Source organism: Oncorhynchus kisutch, unplaced genomic scaffold (genome assembly GCF_002021735.2).
Source record: "Oncorhynchus kisutch isolate 150728-3 unplaced genomic scaffold, Okis_V2 scaffold1660, whole genome shotgun sequence".
Lineage (NCBI taxonomy): Eukaryota > Metazoa > Chordata > Actinopteri > Salmoniformes > Salmonidae > Oncorhynchus > Oncorhynchus kisutch.
Genome location: NW_022263605.1, coordinates 10,891 through 34,334, shown reverse-complemented (window position 1 = coordinate 34,334; position 23,444 = coordinate 10,891). Strand labels below are relative to the sequence as shown.

The 23,444-nt window shown below is 43.4% G+C and overlaps 40 non-coding genes across 40 annotated transcripts; 20 read left to right on the top strand and 20 right to left on the bottom strand.

Moving 5' to 3' along the window:
* Positions 1–283: 283 nt before the first annotated feature.
* trnaw-cca (transfer RNA tryptophan (anticodon CCA)) lies at positions 284–355 on the bottom strand. The gene has a single exon. It is a non-coding gene; the product is annotated as a tRNA-Trp (tRNA).
* Positions 356–521: 166 nt separating this feature from the next.
* Positions 522–594, top strand: trnak-uuu (transfer RNA lysine (anticodon UUU)). The gene has a single exon. It is a non-coding gene; the product is annotated as a tRNA-Lys (tRNA).
* An 880-nt stretch (positions 595–1,474) lies between these two features.
* On the bottom strand, positions 1,475–1,546 carry trnaw-cca (transfer RNA tryptophan (anticodon CCA)). The gene has a single exon. It is a non-coding gene; the product is annotated as a tRNA-Trp (tRNA).
* Positions 1,547–1,712: 166 nt separating this feature from the next.
* trnak-uuu (transfer RNA lysine (anticodon UUU)) lies at positions 1,713–1,785 on the top strand. The gene has a single exon. It is a non-coding gene; the product is annotated as a tRNA-Lys (tRNA).
* Positions 1,786–2,666: 881 nt separating this feature from the next.
* On the bottom strand, positions 2,667–2,738 carry trnaw-cca (transfer RNA tryptophan (anticodon CCA)). Its single transcript has one exon. It is a non-coding gene; the product is annotated as a tRNA-Trp (tRNA).
* A 166-nt stretch (positions 2,739–2,904) lies between these two features.
* trnak-uuu (transfer RNA lysine (anticodon UUU)) lies at positions 2,905–2,977 on the top strand. Its single transcript has one exon. It is a non-coding gene; the product is annotated as a tRNA-Lys (tRNA).
* An 880-nt stretch (positions 2,978–3,857) lies between these two features.
* trnaw-cca (transfer RNA tryptophan (anticodon CCA)) lies at positions 3,858–3,929 on the bottom strand. Its single transcript has one exon. It is a non-coding gene; the product is annotated as a tRNA-Trp (tRNA).
* Positions 3,930–4,095: 166 nt separating this feature from the next.
* trnak-uuu (transfer RNA lysine (anticodon UUU)) lies at positions 4,096–4,168 on the top strand. The gene has a single exon. It is a non-coding gene; the product is annotated as a tRNA-Lys (tRNA).
* An 875-nt stretch (positions 4,169–5,043) lies between these two features.
* On the bottom strand, positions 5,044–5,115 carry trnaw-cca (transfer RNA tryptophan (anticodon CCA)). The gene has a single exon. It is a non-coding gene; the product is annotated as a tRNA-Trp (tRNA).
* Positions 5,116–5,281: 166 nt separating this feature from the next.
* Positions 5,282–5,354, top strand: trnak-uuu (transfer RNA lysine (anticodon UUU)). The gene has a single exon. It is a non-coding gene; the product is annotated as a tRNA-Lys (tRNA).
* An 880-nt stretch (positions 5,355–6,234) lies between these two features.
* On the bottom strand, positions 6,235–6,306 carry trnaw-cca (transfer RNA tryptophan (anticodon CCA)). The gene has a single exon. It is a non-coding gene; the product is annotated as a tRNA-Trp (tRNA).
* A 166-nt stretch (positions 6,307–6,472) lies between these two features.
* Positions 6,473–6,545, top strand: trnak-uuu (transfer RNA lysine (anticodon UUU)). The gene has a single exon. It is a non-coding gene; the product is annotated as a tRNA-Lys (tRNA).
* Positions 6,546–7,426: 881 nt separating this feature from the next.
* trnaw-cca (transfer RNA tryptophan (anticodon CCA)) lies at positions 7,427–7,498 on the bottom strand. The gene has a single exon. It is a non-coding gene; the product is annotated as a tRNA-Trp (tRNA).
* Positions 7,499–7,664: 166 nt separating this feature from the next.
* trnak-uuu (transfer RNA lysine (anticodon UUU)) lies at positions 7,665–7,737 on the top strand. The gene has a single exon. It is a non-coding gene; the product is annotated as a tRNA-Lys (tRNA).
* An 875-nt stretch (positions 7,738–8,612) lies between these two features.
* On the bottom strand, positions 8,613–8,684 carry trnaw-cca (transfer RNA tryptophan (anticodon CCA)). Its single transcript has one exon. It is a non-coding gene; the product is annotated as a tRNA-Trp (tRNA).
* A 166-nt stretch (positions 8,685–8,850) lies between these two features.
* trnak-uuu (transfer RNA lysine (anticodon UUU)) lies at positions 8,851–8,923 on the top strand. The gene has a single exon. It is a non-coding gene; the product is annotated as a tRNA-Lys (tRNA).
* Positions 8,924–9,804: 881 nt separating this feature from the next.
* Positions 9,805–9,876, bottom strand: trnaw-cca (transfer RNA tryptophan (anticodon CCA)). Its single transcript has one exon. It is a non-coding gene; the product is annotated as a tRNA-Trp (tRNA).
* A 166-nt stretch (positions 9,877–10,042) lies between these two features.
* Positions 10,043–10,115, top strand: trnak-uuu (transfer RNA lysine (anticodon UUU)). The gene has a single exon. It is a non-coding gene; the product is annotated as a tRNA-Lys (tRNA).
* Positions 10,116–10,995: 880 nt separating this feature from the next.
* trnaw-cca (transfer RNA tryptophan (anticodon CCA)) lies at positions 10,996–11,067 on the bottom strand. The gene has a single exon. It is a non-coding gene; the product is annotated as a tRNA-Trp (tRNA).
* A 166-nt stretch (positions 11,068–11,233) lies between these two features.
* trnak-uuu (transfer RNA lysine (anticodon UUU)) lies at positions 11,234–11,306 on the top strand. The gene has a single exon. It is a non-coding gene; the product is annotated as a tRNA-Lys (tRNA).
* Positions 11,307–12,186: 880 nt separating this feature from the next.
* Positions 12,187–12,258, bottom strand: trnaw-cca (transfer RNA tryptophan (anticodon CCA)). Its single transcript has one exon. It is a non-coding gene; the product is annotated as a tRNA-Trp (tRNA).
* Positions 12,259–12,424: 166 nt separating this feature from the next.
* On the top strand, positions 12,425–12,497 carry trnak-uuu (transfer RNA lysine (anticodon UUU)). Its single transcript has one exon. It is a non-coding gene; the product is annotated as a tRNA-Lys (tRNA).
* Positions 12,498–13,372: 875 nt separating this feature from the next.
* On the bottom strand, positions 13,373–13,444 carry trnaw-cca (transfer RNA tryptophan (anticodon CCA)). Its single transcript has one exon. It is a non-coding gene; the product is annotated as a tRNA-Trp (tRNA).
* Positions 13,445–13,610: 166 nt separating this feature from the next.
* Positions 13,611–13,683, top strand: trnak-uuu (transfer RNA lysine (anticodon UUU)). The gene has a single exon. It is a non-coding gene; the product is annotated as a tRNA-Lys (tRNA).
* Positions 13,684–14,562: 879 nt separating this feature from the next.
* On the bottom strand, positions 14,563–14,634 carry trnaw-cca (transfer RNA tryptophan (anticodon CCA)). Its single transcript has one exon. It is a non-coding gene; the product is annotated as a tRNA-Trp (tRNA).
* A 166-nt stretch (positions 14,635–14,800) lies between these two features.
* Positions 14,801–14,873, top strand: trnak-uuu (transfer RNA lysine (anticodon UUU)). Its single transcript has one exon. It is a non-coding gene; the product is annotated as a tRNA-Lys (tRNA).
* An 880-nt stretch (positions 14,874–15,753) lies between these two features.
* Positions 15,754–15,825, bottom strand: trnaw-cca (transfer RNA tryptophan (anticodon CCA)). Its single transcript has one exon. It is a non-coding gene; the product is annotated as a tRNA-Trp (tRNA).
* A 166-nt stretch (positions 15,826–15,991) lies between these two features.
* On the top strand, positions 15,992–16,064 carry trnak-uuu (transfer RNA lysine (anticodon UUU)). The gene has a single exon. It is a non-coding gene; the product is annotated as a tRNA-Lys (tRNA).
* Positions 16,065–16,944: 880 nt separating this feature from the next.
* On the bottom strand, positions 16,945–17,016 carry trnaw-cca (transfer RNA tryptophan (anticodon CCA)). Its single transcript has one exon. It is a non-coding gene; the product is annotated as a tRNA-Trp (tRNA).
* Positions 17,017–17,182: 166 nt separating this feature from the next.
* trnak-uuu (transfer RNA lysine (anticodon UUU)) lies at positions 17,183–17,255 on the top strand. The gene has a single exon. It is a non-coding gene; the product is annotated as a tRNA-Lys (tRNA).
* An 880-nt stretch (positions 17,256–18,135) lies between these two features.
* trnaw-cca (transfer RNA tryptophan (anticodon CCA)) lies at positions 18,136–18,207 on the bottom strand. The gene has a single exon. It is a non-coding gene; the product is annotated as a tRNA-Trp (tRNA).
* A 166-nt stretch (positions 18,208–18,373) lies between these two features.
* Positions 18,374–18,446, top strand: trnak-uuu (transfer RNA lysine (anticodon UUU)). The gene has a single exon. It is a non-coding gene; the product is annotated as a tRNA-Lys (tRNA).
* Positions 18,447–19,327: 881 nt separating this feature from the next.
* On the bottom strand, positions 19,328–19,399 carry trnaw-cca (transfer RNA tryptophan (anticodon CCA)). Its single transcript has one exon. It is a non-coding gene; the product is annotated as a tRNA-Trp (tRNA).
* Positions 19,400–19,565: 166 nt separating this feature from the next.
* Positions 19,566–19,638, top strand: trnak-uuu (transfer RNA lysine (anticodon UUU)). Its single transcript has one exon. It is a non-coding gene; the product is annotated as a tRNA-Lys (tRNA).
* Positions 19,639–20,518: 880 nt separating this feature from the next.
* On the bottom strand, positions 20,519–20,590 carry trnaw-cca (transfer RNA tryptophan (anticodon CCA)). Its single transcript has one exon. It is a non-coding gene; the product is annotated as a tRNA-Trp (tRNA).
* A 166-nt stretch (positions 20,591–20,756) lies between these two features.
* trnak-uuu (transfer RNA lysine (anticodon UUU)) lies at positions 20,757–20,829 on the top strand. The gene has a single exon. It is a non-coding gene; the product is annotated as a tRNA-Lys (tRNA).
* An 880-nt stretch (positions 20,830–21,709) lies between these two features.
* On the bottom strand, positions 21,710–21,781 carry trnaw-cca (transfer RNA tryptophan (anticodon CCA)). Its single transcript has one exon. It is a non-coding gene; the product is annotated as a tRNA-Trp (tRNA).
* Positions 21,782–21,947: 166 nt separating this feature from the next.
* Positions 21,948–22,020, top strand: trnak-uuu (transfer RNA lysine (anticodon UUU)). Its single transcript has one exon. It is a non-coding gene; the product is annotated as a tRNA-Lys (tRNA).
* An 879-nt stretch (positions 22,021–22,899) lies between these two features.
* On the bottom strand, positions 22,900–22,971 carry trnaw-cca (transfer RNA tryptophan (anticodon CCA)). Its single transcript has one exon. It is a non-coding gene; the product is annotated as a tRNA-Trp (tRNA).
* A 166-nt stretch (positions 22,972–23,137) lies between these two features.
* trnak-uuu (transfer RNA lysine (anticodon UUU)) lies at positions 23,138–23,210 on the top strand. Its single transcript has one exon. It is a non-coding gene; the product is annotated as a tRNA-Lys (tRNA).
* Positions 23,211–23,444: the final 234 nt, after the last annotated feature.

The following is a 23,444-nucleotide window of genomic DNA, read 5'->3' as shown; positions in this document are numbered from 1 at the left end:
ATATCTGAGCTTCTGGGTCTGAGTAACAGGGCACGCTTCTCATCCATATGCCGAAATACTGCCTCCAAGCCAAAAGAAGTTAAACTCCTTGTTCGAGGACTGATTTAAGTCTGTCAATCACACAGCATCATCTGATTTAGGAATTTGCAGTGTGCTTCTGTGAGAGACGCTTGTCATGTTAAGCAGCATTGGTTTGGTGGTTTATGTAAAGCCACATTGGTTCTTATGCTGATTCATTGACTTCGCTGTGTAAAGAAGGCAGATATTGCACACATAAAATCCCTGACCACGACTTGATTTGAACACGCAACCTTCTGATCTGGAGTTAGACGCGCTACCTTTGCGCCACGAGGTCTTGTACAATGTGTTTTTTTGAGGGGATGCCTAGTTCAGATTTTGTTGACTGTATCATTTGGAATGAAGACCTGGTTCTCTGGGGAACTGTACCATCTGACAATGCCCCCTCGTCAGCACGTGCCTCTGCCCGGCAGGTTAGGTGTATGAAAATAAGAAAAAGCAGAGCCCGGATAGCTCAGTCGGTAGAGCATCAGACTTTTAATCTGAGGGTCCAGGGTTCAAGTCCCTGTTCGGGCGATGCTTTAATGTTCACATTTCTTCACTACGCTGTCTTTCTGAACTTGCATTTTCCTTGACTTTCCATGACCTGTTCGACCTGTGGACAAAACACTCCCAGAGCCAAAACAGCTTAGTCTGAAGACATCCTCATAGTACCGATAAAGTTTGTCAAACCATGTTAAAATGAATCCTCAGGTTGTCGATTGTCTTAATAATCGATAATATTTCAACCGGACAATAGCGTATTCAATAGAAAGGAAAAACAACGAAGGGTGCGCACTCGGTCACGCTCGCAAACCAGCACTGCATGCTTCCTAAGCACTGACAGAAAGGTCTCGTTCTTCTTAATTTTTCAGATAAGAAGCCTGAAAGAATGTCTAAAGACTGTTGACATCTAGTGGAAGCCATAGGAACTGCAATCTGGGTCCGAACCCATTAGAAACTCAATAGGCATTCAATTGAAAACTACCCACATCAAAAAAAATCCCACTTCCTGGATTGATTTTCCTCAGGTTTTTGCCTGCCGTATCAGTTCTGTTATACGCACAGACGCGATTTTAACAGTTTTGGAAACTAGAGTGTTTAATATCCACATCTACCAATTATATGCATATCTGAGCTTCTGGGTCTGAGTAACAGGGCACGCTTCTCATCCATATGCCGAAATACTGCCTCCAAGCCAAAAGAAGTTAAACTCCTTGTTCGAAGACTGATTTAAGTCTGTCAATCACACAGCATCATCTGATTTAGGAATTTGCAGTGTGCCATGCTTCTGTGAGAGACAATTATCATCTTAAGCAGCATTGGTTTGGTGGTTTATGTAAAGCCACATTGGTTCTTGTGCTGATTCATTGACTTCGCTGTGTAAAGAAGGCAGATATTGCACACATAAAATCCCTGACCACGACGTGATTTGAACACGCAACCTTCTGATCTGGAGTCAGACGCGCTACCTTTGCGCCACGAGGTCTTGTACAATGTGTTTTTTGGAGGGGATGCCTAGTTCAGATTTTGTTGACTGTATCATTTGGAATGAAGACCTGGTTCTCTGGGGAACTGTACCATCTGACAATGCCCCCTCGTCAGCACGTGCCTCTGCCCGGCAGGTTAGGTGTATGAAAATAAGAAAAAGCAGAGCCCGGATAGCTCAGTCGGTAGAGCATCAGACTTTTAATCTGAGGGTCCAGGGTTCAAGTCCCTGTTCGGGCGATGCTTTAATGTTCACATTTCTTCACTACGCTGTCTTTCTGAACTTGCATTTTCCTTGACTTTCCATGACCTGTTCGACCTGTGGACAAAACACTCCCAGAGCCAAAACAGCTTAGTCTGAAGACATCCTCATAGTACCGATAAAGTTTGTCAAACCATGTTAAAATGAATCCTCAGGTTGTCGATTGTCTTAATAATCGATCATATTTCAACCGGACAATAGCGTATTCAATAGAAAGGAAAAACAACGAGGGGTGCGCACTCGGTCACGCTCGCAAACCAGCACTGCATGCTTCCTAAGCACTGACAGAAAGGTCTCGTTCTTCTTAATTTTTCAGATAAGAAGCCTGAAAGAATGTCTAAAGACTGTTGACATCTAGTGGAAGCCATAGGAACTGCAATCTGGGTCCGAACCCATTAGAAACTCAATAGGCATTCAATTGAAAACTACCCACATCAAAAAAAATCCCACTTCCTGGATTGATTTTCCTCAGGTTTTTGCCTGCCGTATCAGTTCTGTTATACGCACAGACGCGATTTTAACAGTTTTGGAAACTAGAGTGTTTAATATCCACATCTACCAATTATATGCATATCTGAGCTTCTGGGTCTGAGTAACAGGGCACGCTTCTCATCCATATGCCGAAATACTGCCTCCAAGCCAAAAGAAGTTAAACTCCTTGTTCGAAGACTGATTTAAGTCTGTCAATCACACAGCATCATCTGATTTAGGAATTTGCAGTGTGCCATGCTTCTGTGAGAGACAATTATCATCTTAAGCAGCATTGGTTTGGTGGTTTTTGTAAAGCCACATTAGTTCTTGTGCTGATTCATTGACTTCGCTGTGTTAAAGAAGGCAGATATTGCACACATAAAATCCCTGACCACGACGTGATTTGAACACGCAACCTTCTGATCTGGAGTCAGACGCGCTACCTTTGCGCCACGAGGTCTTGTACAATGTGTTTTTTGGAGGGGATGCCTAGTTCAGATTTTGTTGACTGTATCATTTGGAATGAAGACCTGGTTCTCTGGGGAACTGTACCATCTGACAATGCCCCCTCGTCAGCACGTGCCTCTGCCCGGCAGGTTAGGTGTATGAAAATAAGAAAAAGCAGAGCCCGGATAGCTCAGTCGGTAGAGCATCAGACTTTTAATCTGAGGGTCCAGGGTTCAAGTCCCTGTTCGGGCGATGCTTTAATGTTCACATTTCTTCACTACGCTGTCTTTCTGAACTTGCATTTTCCTTGACTTTCCATGACCTGTTCGACCTGTGGACAAAACACTCCCAGAGCCAAAACAGCTTAGTCTGAAGACATCCTCATAGTACCGATAAAGTTTGTCAAACCATGTTAAAATGAATCCTCAGGTTGTCGATTGTCTTAATAATCGATCATATTTCAACCGGACAATAGCGTATTCAATAGAAAGGAAAAACAACGAGGGGTGCGCACTCGGTCACGCTCGCAAACCAGCACTGCATGCTTCCTAAGCACTGACAGAAAGGTCTCGTTCTTCTTAATTTTTCAGATAAGAAGCCTGAAAGAATGTCTAAAGACTGTTGACATCTAGTGGAAGCCATAGGAACTGCAATCTGGGTCCGAACCCATTAGAAACTCAATAGGCATTCAATTGAAAACTACCCACATCAAAAAAAATCCCACTTCCTGGATTGATTTTCCTCAGGTTTTTGCCTGCCGTATCAGTTCTGTTATACGCACAGACGCGATTTTAACAGTTTTGGAAACTAGAGTGTTTAATATCCACATCTACCAATTATATGCATATCTGAGCTTCTGGGTCTGAGTAACAGGGCACGCTTCTCATCCATATGCCGAAATACTGCCTCCAAGCCAAAAGAAGTTAAACTCCTTGTTCGAAGACTGATTTAAGTCTGTCAATCACACAGCATCATCTGATTTAGGAATTTGCAGTGTGCCATGCTTCTGTGAGAGACAATTATCATCTTAAGCAGCATTGGTTTGGTGGTTTTTGTAAAGCCACATTAGTTCTTGTGCTGATTCATTGACTTCGCTGTGTAAAGAAGGCAGATATTGCACACATAAAATCCCTGACCACGACGTGATTTGAACACGCAACCTTCTGATCTGGAGTCAGACGCGCTACCTTTGCGCCACGAGGTCTTGTACAATGTGTTTTTTGGAGGGGATGCCTAGTTCAGATTTTGTTGACTGTATCATTTGGAATGAAGACCTGGTTCTCTGGGGAACTGTACCATCTGACAATGCCCCCTCGTCAGCACGTGCCTCTGCCCGGCAGGTTAGGTGTATGAAAATAAGAAAAAGCAGAGCCCGGATAGCTCAGTCGGTAGAGCATCAGACTTTTAATCTGAGGGTCCAGGGTTCAAGTCCCTGTTCGGGCGATGCTTTAATGTTCACATTTCTTCACTACGCTGTCTTTCTGAACTTGCATTTTCCTTGACTTTCCATGACCTGTTCGACCTGTGGACAAAACACTCCCAGAGCCAAAACAGCTTAGTCTGAAGACATCCTCATAGTACCGATAAAGTTTGTCAAACCATGTTAAAATGAATCCTCAGGTTGTCGATTGTCTTAATAATCGATCATATTTCAACCGGACAATAGCGTATTCAATAGAAAGGAAAAACAACGAGGGGTGCGCACTCGGTCACGCTCGCAAACCAGCACTGCATGCTTCCTAAGCACTGACAGAAAGGTCTCGTTCTTCTTAATTTTTCAGATAAGAAGCCTGAAAGAATGTCTAAAGACTGTTGACATCTAGTGGAAGCCATAGGAACTGCAATCTGGGTCCGAACCCATTAGAAACTCAATAGGCATTCAATTGAAAACTACCCACATCAAAAAAAATCCCACTTCCTGGATTGATTTTCCTCAGGTTTTTGCCTGCCGTATCAGTTCTGTTATACGCACAGACGCGATTTTAACAGTTTTGGAAACTAGAGTGTTTAATATCCACATCTACCAATTATATGCATATCTGAGCTTCTGGGTCTGAGTAACAGGGCACGCTTCTCATCCATATGCCGAAATACTGCCTCCAAGCCAAAAGAAGTTAAACTCCTTGTTCGAAGACTGATTTAAGTCTGTCAATCACACAGCATCATCTGATTTAGGAATTTGCAGTGTGCTTCTGTGAGAGACGCTTGTCATGTTAAGCAGCATTGGTTTGGTGGTTTATGTAAAGCCACATTGGTTCTTATGCTGATTCATTGACTTCGCTGTGTAAAGAAGGCAGATATTGCACACATAAAATCCCTGACCACGACTTGATTTGAACACGCAACCTTCTGATCTGGAGTCAGACGCGCTACCTTTGCGCCACGAGGTCTTGTACAATGTGTTTTTTGGAGGGGATGCCTAGTTCAGATTTTGTTGACTGTATCATTTGGAATGAAGACCTGGTTCTCTGGGGAACTGTACCATCTGACAATGCCCCCTCGTCAGCACGTGCCTCTGCCCGGCAGGTTAGGTGTATGAAAATAAGAAAAAGCAGAGCCCGGATAGCTCAGTCGGTAGAGCATCAGACTTTTAATCTGAGGGTCCAGGGTTCAAGTCCCTGTTCGGGCGATGCTTTAATGTTCACATTTCTTCACTACGCTGTCTTTCTGAACTTGCATTTTCCTTGACTTTCCATGACCTGTTCGACCTGTGGACAAAACACTCCCAGAGCCAAAACAGCTTAGTCTGAAGACATCCTCATAGTACCGATAAAGTTTGTCAAACCATGTTAAAATGAATCCTCAGGTTGTCGATTGTCTTAATAATCGATCATATTTCAACCGGACAATAGCGTATTCAATAGAAAGGAAAAACAACGAGGGGTGCGCACTCGGTCACGCTCGCAAACCAGCACTGCATGCTTCCTAAGCACTGACAGAAAGGTCTCGTTCTTCTTAATTTTTCAGATAAGAAGCCTGAAAGAATGTCTAAAGACTGTTGACATCTAGTGGAAGCCATAGGAACTGCAATCTGGGTCCGAACCCATTAGAAACTCAATAGGCATTCAATTGAAAACTACCCACATCAAAAAAAATCCCACTTCCTGGATTGATTTTCCTCAGGTTTTTGCCTGCCGTATCAGTTCTGTTATACGCACAGACGCGATTTTAACAGTTTTGGAAACTAGAGTGTTTAATATCCACATCTACCAATTATATGCATATCTGAGCTTCTGGGTCTGAGTAACAGGGCACGCTTCTCATCCATATGCCGAAATACTGCCTCCAAGCCAAAAGAAGTTAAACTCCTTGTTCGAAGACTGATTTAAGTCTGTCAATCACACAGCATCATCTGATTTAGGAATTTGCAGTGTGCCATGCTTCTGTGAGAGACAATTATCATCTTAAGCAGCATTGGTTTGGTGGTTTTTGTAAAGCCACATTAGTTCTTGTGCTGATTCATTGACTTCGCTGTTTAAAGAAGGCAGATATTGCACACATAAAATCCCTGACCACGACGTGATTTGAACACGCAACCTTCTGATCTGGAGTCAGACGCGCTACCTTTGCGCCACGAGGTCTTGTACAATGTGTTTTTTGGAGGGGATGCCTAGTTCAGATTTTGTTGACTGTATCATTTGGAATGAAGACCTGGTTCTCTGGGGAACTGTACCATCTGACAATGCCCCCTCGTCAGCACGTGCCTCTGCCCGGCAGGTTAGGTGTATGAAAATAAGAAAAAGCAGAGCCCGGATAGCTCAGTCGGTAGAGCATCAGACTTTTAATCTGAGGGTCCAGGGTTCAAGTCCCTGTTCGGGCGATGCTTTAATGTTCACATTTCTTCACTACGCTGTCTTTCTGAACTTGCATTTTCCTTGACTTTCCATGACCTGTTCGACCTGTGGACAAAACACTCCCAGAGCCAAAACAGCTTAGTCTGAAGACATCCTCATAGTACCGATAAAGTTTGTCAAACCATGTTAAAATGAATCCTCAGGTTGTCGATTGTCTTAATAATCGATCATATTTCAACCGGACAATAGCGTATTCAATAGAAAGGAAAAACAACGAGGGGTGCGCACTCGGTCACGCTCGCAAACCAGCACTGCATGCTTCCTAAGCACTGACAGAAAGGTCTCGTTCTTCTTAATTTTTCAGATAAGAAGCCTGAAAGAATGTCTAAAGACTGTTGACATCTAGTGGAAGCCATAGGAACTGCAATCTGGGTCCGAACCCATTAGAAACTCAATAGGCATTCAATTGAAAACTACCCACATCAAAAAAAATCCCACTTCCTGGATTGATTTTCCTCAGGTTTTTGCCTGCCGTATCAGTTCTGTTATACGCACAGACGCGATTTTAACAGTTTTGGAAACTAGAGTGTTTAATATCCACATCTACCAATTATATGCATATCTGAGCTTCTGGGTCTGAGTAACAGGGCACGCTTCTCATCCATATGCCGAAATACTGCCTCCAAGCCAAAAGAAGTTAAACTCCTTGTTCGAAGACTGATTTAAGTCTGTCAATCACACAGCATCATCTGATTTAGGAATTTGCAGTGTGCCATGCTTCTGTGAGAGACAATTATCATCTTAAGCAGCATTGGTTTGGTGGTTTTTGTAAAGCCACATTAGTTCTTGTGCTGATTCATTGACTTCGCTGTTTTAAAGAAGGCAGATATTGCACACATAAAATCCCTGACCACGACGTGATTTGAACACGCAACCTTCTGATCTGGAGTCAGACGCGCTACCTTTGCGCCACGAGGTCTTGTACAATGTGTTTTTTGGAGGGGATGCCTAGTTCAGATTTTGTTGACTGTATCATTTGGAATGAAGACCTGGTTCTCTGGGGAACTGTACCATCTGACAATGCCCCCTCGTCAGCACGTGCCTCTGCCCGGCAGGTTAGGTGTATGAAAATAAGAAAAAGCAGAGCCCGGATAGCTCAGTCGGTAGAGCATCAGACTTTTAATCTGAGGGTCCAGGGTTCAAGTCCCTGTTCGGGCGATGCTTTAATGTTCACATTTCTTCACTACGCTGTCTTTCTGAACTTGCATTTTCCTTGACTTTCCATGACCTGTTCGACCTGTGGACAAAACACTCCCAGAGCCAAAACAGCTTAGTCTGAAGACATCCTCATAGTACCGATAAAGTTTGTCAAACCATGTTAAAATGAATCCTCAGGTTGTCGATTGTCTTAATAATCGATCATATTTCAACCGGACAATAGCGTATTCAATAGAAAGGAAAAACAACGAGGGGTGCGCACTCGGTCACGCTCGCAAACCAGCACTGCATGCTTCCTAAGCACTGACAGAAAGGTCTCGTTCTTCTTAATTTTTCAGATAAGAAGCCTGAAAGAATGTCTAAAGACTGTTGACATCTAGTGGAAGCCATAGGAACTGCAATCTGGGTCCGAACCCATTAGAAACTCAATAGGCATTCAATTGAAAACTACCCACATCAAAAAAAATCCCACTTCCTGGATTGATTTTCCTCAGGTTTTTGCCTGCCGTATCAGTTCTGTTATACGCACAGACGCGATTTTAACAGTTTTGGAAACTAGAGTGTTTAATATCCACATCTACCAATTATATGCATATCTGAGCTTCTGGGTCTGAGTAACAGGGCACGCTTCTCATCCATATGCCGAAATACTGCCTCCAAGCCAAAAGAAGTTAAACTCCTTGTTCGAGGACTGATTTAAGTCTGTCAATCACACAGCATCATCTGATTTAGGAATTTGCAGTGTGCTTCTGTGAGAGACGCTTGTCATGTTAAGCAGCATTGGTTTGGTGGTTTATGTAAAGCCACATTGGTTCTTGTGCTGATTCATTGACTTCGCTGTGTAAAGAAGGCAGATATTGCACACATAAAATCCCTGACCACGACTTGATTTGAACACGCAACCTTCTGATCTGGAGTCAGACGCGCTACCTTTGCGCCACGAGGTCTTGTACAATGTGTTTTTTTGAGGGGATGCCTAGTTCAGATTTTGTTGACTGTATCATTTGGAATGAAGACCTGGTTCTCTGGGGAACTGTACCATCTGACAATGCCCCCTCGTCAGCACGTGCCTCTGCCCGGCAGGTTAGGTGTATGAAAATAAGAAAAAGCAGAGCCCGGATAGCTCAGTCGGTAGAGCATCAGACTTTTAATCTGAGGGTCCAGGGTTCAAGTCCCTGTTCGGGCGATGCTTTAATGTTCACATTTCTTCACTACGCTGTCTTTCTGAACTTGCATTTTCCTTGACTTTCCATGACCTGTTCGACCTGTGGACAAAACACTCCCAGAGCCAAAACAGCTTAGTCTGAAGACATCCTCATAGTACCGATAAAGTTTGTCAAACCATGTTAAAATGAATCCTCAGGTTGTCGATTGTCTTAATAATCGATCATATTTCAACCGGACAATAGCGTATTCAATAGAAAGGAAAAACAACGAGGGGTGCGCACTCGGTCACGCTCGCAAACCAGCACTGCATGCTTCCTAAGCACTGACAGAAAGGTCTCGTTCTTCTTAATTTTTCAGATAAGAAGCCTGAAAGAATGTCTAAAGACTGTTGACATCTAGTGGAAGCCATAGGAACTGCAATCTGGGTCCGAACCCATTAGAAACTCAATAGGCATTCAATTGAAAACTACCCACATCAAAAAAAATCCCACTTCCTGGATTGATTTTCCTCAGGTTTTTGCCTGCCGTATCAGTTCTGTTATACGCACAGACGCGATTTTAACAGTTTTGGAAACTAGAGTGTTTAATATCCACATCTACCAATTATATGCATATCTGAGCTTCTGGGTCTGAGTAACAGGGCACGCTTCTCATCCATATGCCGAAATACTGCCTCCAAGCCAAAAGAAGTTAAACTCCTTGTTCGAAGACTGATTTAAGTCTGTCAATCACACAGCATCATCTGATTTAGGAATTTGCAGTGTGCCATGCTTCTGTGAGAGACAATTATCATCTTAAGCAGCATTGGTTTGGTGGTTTTTGTAAAGCCACATTAGTTCTTGTGCTGATTCATTGACTTCGCTGTTTTAAAGAAGGCAGATATTGCACACATAAAATCCCTGACCACGACGTGATTTGAACACGCAACCTTCTGATCTGGAGTCAGACGCGCTACCTTTGCGCCACGAGGTCTTGTACAATGTGTTTTTTGGAGGGGATGCCTAGTTCAGATTTTGTTGACTGTATCATTTGGAATGAAGACCTGGTTCTCTGGGGAACTGTACCATCTGACAATGCCCCCTCGTCAGCACGTGCCTCTGCCCGGCAGGTTAGGTGTATGAAAATAAGAAAAAGCAGAGCCCGGATAGCTCAGTCGGTAGAGCATCAGACTTTTAATCTGAGGGTCCAGGGTTCAAGTCCCTGTTCGGGCGATGCTTTAATGTTCACATTTCTTCACTACGCTGTCTTTCTGAACTTGCATTTTCCTTGACTTTCCATGACCTGTTCGACCTGTGGACAAAACACTCCCAGAGCCAAAACAGCTTAGTCTGAAGACATCCTCATAGTACCGATAAAGTTTGTCAAACCATGTTAAAATGAATCCTCAGGTTGTCGATTGTCTTAATAATCGATCATATTTCAACCGGACAATAGCGTATTCAATAGAAAGGAAAAACAACGAGGGGTGCGCACTCGGTCACGCTCGCAAACCAGCACTGCATGCTTCCTAAGCACTGACAGAAAGGTCTCGTTCTTCTTAATTTTTCAGATAAGAAGCCTGAAAGAATGTCTAAAGACTGTTGACATCTAGTGGAAGCCATAGGAACTGCAATCTGGGTCCGAACCCATTAGAAACTCAATAGGCATTCAATTGAAAACTACCCACATCAAAAAAAATCCCACTTCCTGGATTGATTTTCCTCAGGTTTTTGCCTGCCGTATCAGTTCTGTTATACGCACAGACGCGATTTTAACAGTTTTGGAAACTAGAGTGTTTAATATCCACATCTACCAATTATATGCATATCTGAGCTTCTGGGTCTGAGTAACAGGGCACGCTTCTCATCCATATGCCGAAATACTGCCTCCAAGCCAAAAGAAGTTAAACTCCTTGTTCGAAGACTGATTTAAGTCTGTCAATCACACAGCATCATCTGATTTAGGAATTTGCAGTGTGCCATGCTTCTGTGAGAGACAATTATCATCTTAAGCAGCATTGGTTTGGTGGTTTTTGTAAAGCCACATTAGTTCTTGTGCTGATTCATTGACTTCGCTGTGTAAAGAAGGCAGATATTGCACACATAAAATCCCTGACCACGACGTGATTTGAACACGCAACCTTCTGATCTGGAGTCAGACGCGCTACCTTTGCGCCACGAGGTCTTGTACAATGTGTTTTTTGGAGGGGATGCCTAGTTCAGATTTTGTTGACTGTATCATTTGGAATGAAGACCTGGTTCTCTGGGGAACTGTACCATCTGACAATGCCCCCTCGTCAGCACGTGCCTCTGCCCGGCAGGTTAGGTGTATGAAAATAAGAAAAAGCAGAGCCCGGATAGCTCAGTCGGTAGAGCATCAGACTTTTAATCTGAGGGTCCAGGGTTCAAGTCCCTGTTCGGGCGATGCTTTAATGTTCACATTTCTTCACTACGCTGTCTTTCTGAACTTGCATTTTCCTTGACTTTCCATGACCTGTTCGACCTGTGGACAAAACACTCCCAGAGCCAAAACAGCTTAGTCTGAAGACATCCTCATAGTACCGATAAAGTTTGTCAAACCATGTTAAAATGAATCCTCAGGTTGTCGATTGTCTTAATAATCGATCATATTTCAACCGGACAATAGCGTATTCAATAGAAAGGAAAAACAACGAGGGGTGCGCACTCGGTCACGCTCGCAAACCAGCACTGCATGCTTCCTAAGCACTGACAGAAAGGTCTCGTTCTTCTTAATTTTTCAGATAAGAAGCCTGAAAGAATGTCTAAAGACTGTTGACATCTAGTGGAAGCCATAGGAACTGCAATCTGGGTCCGAACCCATTAGAAACTCAATAGGCATTCAATTGAAAACTACCCACATCAAAAAAAATCCCACTTCCTGGATTGATTTTCCTCAGGTTTTTGCCTGCCGTATCAGTTCTGTTATACGCACAGACGCGATTTTAACAGTTTTGGAAACTAGAGTGTTTAATATCCACATCTACCAATTATATGCATATCTGAGCTTCTGGGTCTGAGTAACAGGGCACGCTTCTCATCCATATGCCGAAATACTGCCTCCAAGCCAAAAGAAGTTAAACTCCTTGTTCGAAGACTGATTTAAGTCTGTCAATCACACAGCATCATCTGATTTAGGAATTTGCAGTGTGCCATGCTTCTGTGAGAGACAATTATCATCTTAAGCAGCATTGGTTTGGTGGTTTTTGTAAAGCCACATTAGTTCTTGTGCTGATTCATTGACTTCGCTGTTTAAAGAAGGCAGATATTGCACACATAAAATCCCTGACCACGACGTGATTTGAACACGCAACCTTCTGATCTGGAGTCAGACGCGCTACCTTTGCGCCACGAGGTCTTGTACAATGTGTTTTTTGGAGGGGATGCCTAGTTCAGATTTTGTTGACTGTATCATTTGGAATGAAGACCTGGTTCTCTGGGGAACTGTACCATCTGACAATGCCCCCTCGTCAGCACGTGCCTCTGCCCGGCAGGTTAGGTGTATGAAAATAAGAAAAAGCAGAGCCCGGATAGCTCAGTCGGTAGAGCATCAGACTTTTAATCTGAGGGTCCAGGGTTCAAGTCCCTGTTCGGGCGATGCTTTAATGTTCACATTTCTTCACTACGCTGTCTTTCTGAACTTGCATTTTCCTTGACTTTCCATGACCTGTTCGACCTGTGGACAAAACACTCCCAGAGCCAAAACAGCTTAGTCTGAAGACATCCTCATAGTACCGATAAAGTTTGTCAAACCATGTTAAAATGAATCCTCAGGTTGTCGATTGTCTTAATAATCGATCATATTTCAACCGGACAATAGCGTATTCAATAGAAAGGAAAAACAACGAGGGGTGCGCACTCGGTCACGCTCGCAAACCAGCACTGCATGCTTCCTAAGCACTGACAGAAAGGTCTCGTTCTTCTTAATTTTTCAGATAAGAAGCCTGAAAGAATGTCTAAAGACTGTTGACATCTAGTGGAAGCCATAGGAACTGCAATCTGGGTCCGAACCCATTAGAAACTCAATAGGCATTCAATTGAAAACTACCCACATCAAAAAAAATCCCACTTCCTGGATTGATTTTCCTCAGGTTTTTGCCTGCCGTATCAGTTCTGTTATACGCACAGACGCGATTTTAACAGTTTTGGAAACTAGAGTGTTTAATATCCACATCTACCAATTATATGCATATCTGAGCTTCTGGGTCTGAGTAACAGGGCACGCTTCTCATCCATATGCCGAAATACTGCCTCCAAGCCAAAAGAAGTTAAACTCCTTGTTCGAAGACTGATTTAAGTCTGTCAATCACACAGCATCATCTGATTTAGGAATTTGCAGTGTGCTTCTGTGAGAGACGCTTGTCATGTTAAGCAGCATTGGTTTGGTGGTTTATGTAAAGCCACATTGGTTCTTATGCTGATTCATTGACTTCGCTGTGTAAAGAAGGCAGATATTGCACACATAAAATCCCTGACCACGACTTGATTTGAACACGCAACCTTCTGATCTGGAGTCAGACGCGCTACCTTTGCGCCACGAGGTCTTGTACAATGTGTTTTTTGGAGGGGATGCCTAGTTCAGATTTTGTTGACTGTATCATTTGGAATGAAGACCTGGTTCTCTGGGGAACTGTACCATCTGACAATGCCCCCTCGTCAGCACGTGCCTCTGCCCGGCAGGTTAGGTGTATGAAAATAAGAAAAAGCAGAGCCCGGATAGCTCAGTCGGTAGAGCATCAGACTTTTAATCTGAGGGTCCAGGGTTCAAGTCCCTGTTCGGGCGATGCTTTAATGTTCACATTTCTTCACTACGCTGTCTTTCTGAACTTGCATTTTCCTTGACTTTCCATGACCTGTTCGACCTGTGGACAAAACACTCCCAGAGCCAAAACAGCTTAGTCTGAAGACATCCTCATAGTACCGATAAAGTTTGTCAAACCATGTTAAAATGAATCCTCAGGTTGTCGATTGTCTTAATAATCGATCATATTTCAACCGGACAATAGCGTATTCAATAGAAAGGAAAAACAACGAGGGGTGCGCACTCGGTCACGCTCGCAAACCAGCACTGCATGCTTCCTAAGCACTGACAGAAAGGTCTCGTTCTTCTTAATTTTTCAGATAAGAAGCCTGAAAGAATGTCTAAAGACTGTTGACATCTAGTGGAAGCCATAGGAACTGCAATCTGGGTCCGAACCCATTAGAAACTCAATAGGCATTCAATTGAAAACTACCCACATCAAAAAAATCCCACTTCCTGGATTGATTTTCCTCAGGTTTTTGCCTGCCGTATCAGTTCTGTTATACGCACAGACGCGATTTTAACAGTTTTGGAAACTAGAGTGTTTAATATCCACATCTACCAATTATATGCATATCTGAGCTTCTGGGTCTGAGTAACAGGGCACGCTTCTCATCCATATGCCGAAATACTGCCTCCAAGCCAAAAGAAGTTAAACTCCTTGTTCGAAGACTGATTTAAGTCTGTCAATCACACAGCATCATCTGATTTAGGAATTTGCAGTGTGCCATGCTTCTGTGAGAGACAATTATCATCTTAAGCAGCATTGGTTTGGTGGTTTTTGTAAAGCCACATTAGTTCTTGTGCTGATTCATTGACTTCGCTGTTTAAAGAAGGCAGATATTGCACACATAAAATCCCTGACCACGACGTGATTTGAACACGCAACCTTCTGATCTGGAGTCAGACGCGCTACCTTTGCGCCACGAGGTCTTGTACAATGTGTTTTTTGGAGGGGATGCCTAGTTCAGATTTTGTTGACTGTATCATTTGGAATGAAGACCTGGTTCTCTGGGGAACTGTACCATCTGACAATGCCCCCTCGTCAGCACGTGCCTCTGCCCGGCAGGTTAGGTGTATGAAAATAAGAAAAAGCAGAGCCCGGATAGCTCAGTCGGTAGAGCATCAGACTTTTAATCTGAGGGTCCAGGGTTCAAGTCCCTGTTCGGGCGATGCTTTAATGTTCACATTTCTTCACTACGCTGTCTTTCTGAACTTGCATTTTCCTTGACTTTCCATGACCTGTTCGACCTGTGGACAAAACACTCCCAGAGCCAAAACAGCTTAGTCTGAAGACATCCTCATAGTACCGATAAAGTTTGTCAAACCATGTTAAAATGAATCCTCAGGTTGTCGATTGTCTTAATAATCGATCATATTTCAACCGGACAATAGCGTATTCAATAGAAAGGAAAAACAACGAGGGGTGCGCACTCGGTCACGCTCGCAAACCAGCACTGCATGCTTCCTAAGCACTGACAGAAAGGTCTCGTTCTTCTTAATTTTTCAGATAAGAAGCCTGAAAGAATGTCTAAAGACTGTTGACATCTAGTGGAAGCCATAGGAACTGCAATCTGGGTCCGAACCCATTAGAAACTCAATAGGCATTCAATTGAAAACTACCCACATCAAAAAAAATCCCACTTCCTGGATTGATTTTCCTCAGGTTTTTGCCTGCCGTATCAGTTCTGTTATACGCACAGACGCGATTTTAACAGTTTTGGAAACTAGAGTGTTTAATATCCACATCTACCAATTATATGCATATCTGAGCTTCTGGGTCTGAGTAACAGGGCACGCTTCTCATCCATATGCCGAAATACTGCCTCCAAGCCAAAAGAAGTTAAACTCCTTGTTCGAAGACTGATTTAAGTCTGTCAATCACACAGCATCATCTGATTTAGGAATTTGCAGTGTGCCATGCTTCTGTGAGAGACAATTATCATCTTAAGCAGCATTGGTTTGGTGGTTTTTGTAAAGCCACATTAGTTCTTGTGCTGATTCATTGACTTCGCTGTGTAAAGAAGGCAGATATTGCACACATAAAATCCCTGACCACGACGTGATTTGAACACGCAACCTTCTGATCTGGAGTCAGACGCGCTACCTTTGCGCCACGAGGTCTTGTACAATGTGTTTTTTGGAGGGGATGCCTAGTTCAGATTTTGTTGACTGTATCATTTGGAATGAAGACCTGGTTCTCTGGGGAACTGTACCATCTGACAATGCCCCCTCGTCAGCACGTGCCTCTGCCCGGCAGGTTAGGTGTATGAAAATAAGAAAAAGCAGAGCCCGGATAGCTCAGTCGGTAGAGCATCAGACTTTTAATCTGAGGGTCCAGGGTTCAAGTCCCTGTTCGGGCGATGCTTTAATGTTCACATTTCTTCACTACGCTGTCTTTCTGAACTTGCATTTTCCTTGACTTTCCATGACCTGTTCGACCTGTGGACAAAACACTCCCAGAGCCAAAACAGCTTAGTCTGAAGACATCCTCATAGTACCGATAAAGTTTGTCAAACCATGTTAAAATGAATCCTCAGGTTGTCGATTGTCTTAATAATCGATCATATTTCAACCGGACAATAGCGTATTCAATAGAAAGGAAAAACAACGAGGGGTGCGCACTCGGTCACGCTCGCAAACCAGCACTGCATGCTTCCTAAGCACTGACAGAAAGGTCTCGTTCTTCTTAATTTTTCAGATAAGAAGCCTGAAAGAATGTCTAAAGACTGTTGACATCTAGTGGAAGCCATAGGAACTGCAATCTGGGTCCGAACCCATTAGAAACTCAATAGGCATTCAATTGAAAACTACCCACATCAAAAAAAATCCCACTTCCTGGATTGATTTTCCTCAGGTTTTTGCCTGCCGTATCAGTTCTGTTATACGCACAGACGCGATTTTAACAGTTTTGGAAACTAGAGTGTTTAATATCCACATCTACCAATTATATGCATATCTGAGCTTCTGGGTCTGAGTAACAGGGCACGCTTCTCATCCATATGCCGAAATACTGCCTCCAAGCCAAAAGAAGTTAAACTCCTTGTTCGAAGACTGATTTAAGTCTGTCAATCACACAGCATCATCTGATTTAGGAATTTGCAGTGTGCCATGCTTCTGTGAGAGACAATTATCATCTTAAGCAGCATTGGTTTGGTGGTTTTTGTAAAGCCACATTAGTTCTTGTGCTGATTCATTGACTTCGCTGTGTAAAGAAGGCAGATATTGCACACATAAAATCCCTGACCACGACGTGATTTGAACACGCAACCTTCTGATCTGGAGTCAGACGCGCTACCTTTGCGCCACGAGGTCTTGTACAATGTGTTTTTTGGAGGGGATGCCTAGTTCAGATTTTGTTGACTGTATCATTTGGAATGAAGACCTGGTTCTCTGGGGAACTGTACCATCTGACAATGCCCCCTCGTCAGCACGTGCCTCTGCCCGGCAGGTTAGGTGTATGAAAATAAGAAAAAGCAGAGCCCGGATAGCTCAGTCGGTAGAGCATCAGACTTTTAATCTGAGGGTCCAGGGTTCAAGTCCCTGTTCGGGCGATGCTTTAATGTTCACATTTCTTCACTACGCTGTCTTTCTGAACTTGCATTTTCCTTGACTTTCCATGACCTGTTCGACCTGTGGACAAAACACTCCCAGAGCCAAAACAGCTTAGTCTGAAGACATCCTCATAGTACCGATAAAGTTTGTCAAACCATGTTAAAATGAATCCTCAGGTTGTCGATTGTCTTAATAATCGATCATATTTCAACCGGACAATAGCGTATTCAATAGAAAGGAAAAACAACGAGGGGTGCGCACTCGGTCACGCTCGCAAACCAGCACTGCATGCTTCCTAAGCACTGACAGAAAGGTCTCGTTCTTCTTAATTTTTCAGATAAGAAGCCTGAAAGAATGTCTAAAGACTGTTGACATCTAGTGGAAGCCATAGGAACTGCAATCTGGGTCCGAACCCATTAGAAACTCAATAGGCATTCAATTGAAAACTACCCACATCAAAAAAAATCCCACTTCCTGGATTGATTTTCCTCAGGTTTTTGCCTGCCGTATCAGTTCTGTTATACGCACAGACGCGATTTTAACAGTTTTGGAAACTAGAGTGTTTAATATCCACATCTACCAATTATATGCATATCTGAGCTTCTGGGTCTGAGTAACAGGGCACGCTTCTCATCCATATGCCGAAATACTGCCTCCAAGCCAAAAGAAGTTAAACTCCTTGTTCGAAGACTGATTTAAGTCTGTCAATCACACAGCATCATCTGATTTAGGAATTTGCAGTGTGCCATGCTTCTGTGAGAGACAATTATCATCTTAAGCAGCATTGGTTTGGTGGTTTTTGTAAAGCCACATTAGTTCTTGTGCTGATTCATTGACTTCGCTGTGTAAAGAAGGCAGATATTGCACACATAAAATCCCTGACCACGACGTGATTTGAACACGCAACCTTCTGATCTGGAGTCAGACGCGCTACCTTTGCGCCACGAGGTCTTGTACAATGTGTTTTTTGGAGGGGATGCCTAGTTCAGATTTTGTTGACTGTATCATTTGGAATGAAGACCTGGTTCTCTGGGGAACTGTACCATCTGACAATGCCCCCTCGTCAGCACGTGCCTCTGCCCGGCAGGTTAGGTGTATGAAAATAAGAAAAAGCAGAGCCCGGATAGCTCAGTCGGTAGAGCATCAGACTTTTAATCTGAGGGTCCAGGGTTCAAGTCCCTGTTCGGGCGATGCTTTAATGTTCACATTTCTTCACTACGCTGTCTTTCTGAACTTGCATTTTCCTTGACTTTCCATGACCTGTTCGACCTGTGGACAAAACACTCCCAGAGCCAAAACAGCTTAGTCTGAAGACATCCTCATAGTACCGATAAAGTTTGTCAAACCATGTTAAAATGAATCCTCAGGTTGTCGATTGTCTTAATAATCGATCATATTTCAACCGGACAATAGCGTATTCAATAGAAAGGAAAAACAACGAGGGGTGCGCACTCGGTCACGCTCGCAAACCAGCACTGCATGCTTCCTAAGCACTGACAGAAAGGTCTCGTTCTTCTTAATTTTTCAGATAAGAAGCCTGAAAGAATGTCTAAAGACTGTTGACATCTAGTGGAAGCCATAGGAACTGCAATCTGGGTCCGAACCCATTAGAAACTCAATAGGCATTCAATTGAAAACTACCCACATCAAAAAAAATCCCACTTCCTGGATTGATTTTCCTCAGGTTTTTGCCTGCCGTATCAGTTCTGTTATACGCACAGACGCGATTTTAACAGTTTTGGAAACTAGAGTGTTTAATATCCACATCTACCAATTATATGCATATCTGAGCTTCTGGGTCTGAGTAACAGGGCACGCTTCTCATCCATATGCCGAAATACTGCCTCCAAGCCAAAAGAAGTTAAACTCCTTGTTCGAAGACTGATTTAAGTCTGTCAATCACACAGCATCATCTGATTTAGGAATTTGCAGTGTGCCATGCTTCTGTGAGAGACAATTATCATCTTAAGCAGCATTGGTTTGGTGGTTTTTGTAAAGCCACATTAGTTCTTGTGCTGATTCATTGACTTCGCTGTTGTAAAGAAGGCAGATATTGCACACATAAAATCCCTGACCACGACGTGATTTGAACACGCAACCTTCTGATCTGGAGTCAGACGCGCTACCTTTGCGCCACGAGGTCTTGTACAATGTGTTTTTTGGAGGGGATGCCTAGTTCAGATTTTGTTGACTGTATCATTTGGAATGAAGACCTGGTTCTCTGGGGAACTGTACCATCTGACAATGCCCCCTCGTCAGCACGTGCCTCTGCCCGGCAGGTTAGGTGTATGAAAATAAGAAAAAGCAGAGCCCGGATAGCTCAGTCGGTAGAGCATCAGACTTTTAATCTGAGGGTCCAGGGTTCAAGTCCCTGTTCGGGCGATGCTTTAATGTTCACATTTCTTCACTACGCTGTCTTTCTGAACTTGCATTTTCCTTGACTTTCCATGACCTGTTCGACCTGTGGACAAAACACTCCCAGAGCCAAAACAGCTTAGTCTGAAGACATCCTCATAGTACCGATAAAGTTTGTCAAACCATGTTAAAATGAATCCTCAGGTTGTCGATTGTCTTAATAATCGATCATATTTCAACCGGACAATAGCGTATTCAATAGAAAGGAAAAACAACGAGGGGTGCGCACTCGGTCACGCTCGCAAACCAGCACTGCATGCTTCCTAAGCACTGACAGAAAGGTCTCGTTCTTCTTAATTTTTCAGATAAGAAGCCTGAAAGAATGTCTAAAGACTGTTGACATCTAGTGGAAGCCATAGGAACTGCAATCTGGGTCCGAACCCATTAGAAACTCAATAGGCATTCAATTGAAAACTACCCACATCAAAAAAAATCCCACTTCCTGGATTGATTTTCCTCAGGTTTTTGCCTGCCGTATCAGTTCTGTTATACGCACAGACGCGATTTTAACAGTTTTGGAAACTAGAGTGTTTAATATCCACATCTACCAATTATATGCATATCTGAGCTTCTGGGTCTGAGTAACAGGGCACGCTTCTCATCCATATGCCGAAATACTGCCTCCAAGCCAAAAGAAGTTAAACTCCTTGTTCGAAGACTGATTTAAGTCTGTCAATCACACAGCATCATCTGATTTAGGAATTTGCAGTGTGCCATGCTTCTGTGAGAGACAATTATCATCTTAAGCAGCATTGGTTTGGTGGTTTTTGTAAAGCCACATTAGTTCTTGTGCTGATTCATTGACTTCGCTGTGTAAAGAAGGCAGATATTGCACACATAAAATCCCTGACCACGACGTGATTTGAACACGCAACCTTCTGATCTGGAGTCAGACGCGCTACCTTTGCGCCACGAGGTCTTGTACAATGTGTTTTTTGGAGGGGATGCCTAGTTCAGATTTTGTTGACTGTATCATTTGGAATGAAGACCTGGTTCTCTGGGGAACTGTACCATCTGACAATGCCCCCTCGTCAGCACGTGCCTCTGCCCGGCAGGTTAGGTGTATGAAAATAAGAAAAAGCAGAGCCCGGATAGCTCAGTCGGTAGAGCATCAGACTTTTAATCTGAGGGTCCAGGGTTCAAGTCCCTGTTCGGGCGATGCTTTAATGTTCACATTTCTTCACTACGCTGTCTTTCTGAACTTGCATTTTCCTTGACTTTCCATGACCTGTTCGACCTGTGGACAAAACACTCCCAGAGCCAAAACAGCTTAGTCTGAAGACATCCTCATAGTACCGATAAAGTTTGTCAAACCATGTTAAAATGAATCCTCAGGTTGTCGATTGTCTTAATAATCGATCATATTTCAACCGGACAATAGCGTATTCAATAGAAAGGAAAAACAACGAGGGGTGCGCACTCGGTCACGCTCGCAAACCAGCACTGCATGCTTCCTAAGCACTGACAGAAAGGTCTCGTTCTTCTTAATTTTTCAGATAAGAAGCCTGAAAGAATGTCTAAAGACTGTTGACATCTAGTGGAAGCCATAGGAACTGCAATCTGGGTCCGAACCCATTAGAAACTCAATAGGCATTCAATTGAAAACTACCCACATCAAAAAAAATCCCACTTCCTGGATTGATTTTCCTCAGGTTTTTGCCTGCCGTATCAGTTCTGTTATACGCACAGACGCGATTTTAACAGTTTTGGAAACTAGAGTGTTTAATATCCACATCTACCAATTATATGCATATCTGAGCTTCTGGGTCTGAGTAACAGGGCACGCTTCTCATCCATATGCCGAAATACTGCCTCCAAGCCAAAAGAAGTTAAACTCCTTGTTCGAAGACTGATTTAAGTCTGTCAATCACACAGCATCATCTGATTTAGGAATTTGCAGTGTGCCATGCTTCTGTGAGAGACAATTATCATCTTAAGCAGCATTGGTTTGGTGGTTTTTGTAAAGCCACATTAGTTCTTGTGCTGATTCATTGACTTCGCTGTGTAAAGAAGGCAGATATTGCACACATAAAATCCCTGACCACGACGTGATTTGAACACGCAACCTTCTGATCTGGAGTCAGACGCGCTACCTTTGCGCCACGAGGTCTTGTACAATGTGTTTTTTGGAGGGGATGCCTAGTTCAGATTTTGTTGACTGTATCATTTGGAATGAAGACCTGGTTCTCTGGGGAACTGTACCATCTGACAATGCCCCCTCGTCAGCACGTGCCTCTGCCCGGCAGGTTAGGTGTATGAAAATAAGAAAAAGCAGAGCCCGGATAGCTCAGTCGGTAGAGCATCAGACTTTTAATCTGAGGGTCCAGGGTTCAAGTCCCTGTTCGGGCGATGCTTTAATGTTCACATTTCTTCACTACGCTGTCTTTCTGAACTTGCATTTTCCTTGACTTTCCATGACCTGTTCGACCTGTGGACAAAACACTCCCAGAGCCAAAACAGCTTAGTCTGAAGACATCCTCATAGTACCGATAAAGTTTGTCAAACCATGTTAAAATGAATCCTCAGGTTGTCGATTGTCTTAATAATCGATCATATTTCAACCGGACAATAGCGTATTCAATAGAAAGGAAAAACAACGAGGGGTGCGCACTCGGTCACGCTCGCAAACCAGCACTGCATGCTTCCTAAGCACTGACAGAAAGGTCTCGTTCTTCTTAATTTTTCAGATAAGAAGCCTGAAAGAATGTCTAAAGACTGTTGACATCTAGTGGAAGCCATAGGAACTGCAATCTGGGTCCGAACCCATTAGAAACTCAATAGGCATTCAATTGAAAACTACCCACATCAAAAAAATCCCACTTCCTGGATTGATTTTCCTCAGGTTTTTGCCTGCCGTATCAGTTCTGTTATACGCACAGACGCGATTTTAACAGTTTTGGAAACTAGAGTGTTTAATATCCACATCTACCAATTATATGCATATCTGAGCTTCTGGGTCTGAGTAACAGGGCACGCTTCTCATCCATATGCCGAAATACTGCCTCCAAGCCAAAAGAAGTTAAACTCCTTGTTCGAAGACTGATTTAAGTCTGTCAATCACACAGCATCATCTGATTTAGGAATTTGCAGTGTGCCATGCTTCTGTGAGAGACAATTATCATCTTAAGCAGCATTGGTTTGGTGGTTTTTGTAAAGCCACATTGGTTCTTGTGCTGATTCATTGACTTCGCTGTGTAAAGAAGGCAGATATTGCACACATAAAATCCCTGACCACGACGTGATTTGAACACGCAACCTTCTGATCTGGAGTCAGACGCGCTACCTTTGCGCCACGAGGTCTTGTACAATGTGTTTTTTGGAGGGGATGCCTAGTTCAGATTTTGTTGACTGTATCATTTGGAATGAAGACCTGGTTCTCTGGGGAACTGTACCATCTGACAATGCCCCCTCGTCAGCACGTGCCTCTGCCCGGCAGGTTAGGTGTATGAAAATAAGAAAAAGCAGAGCCCGGATAGCTCAGTCGGTAGAGCATCAGACTTTTAATCTGAGGGTACAGGGTTCAAGTCCCTGTTCGGGCGATGCTTTAATGTTCACATTTCTTCACTACGCTGTCTTTCTGAACTTGCATTTTCCATGACCTGTTCGACCTGTGGACAAAACACTCCCAGAGCCAAAACAGCTTAGTCTGAAGACATCCTCATAGTACCGATAAGTTTGTCAAACATGTCAAACGATTTTTATAATCATCCTCAGGTTGTCAATAGTCTTAACCTCTCTGAGCACGAACCCGGTAGCGGGCTGAAATTCCAAAC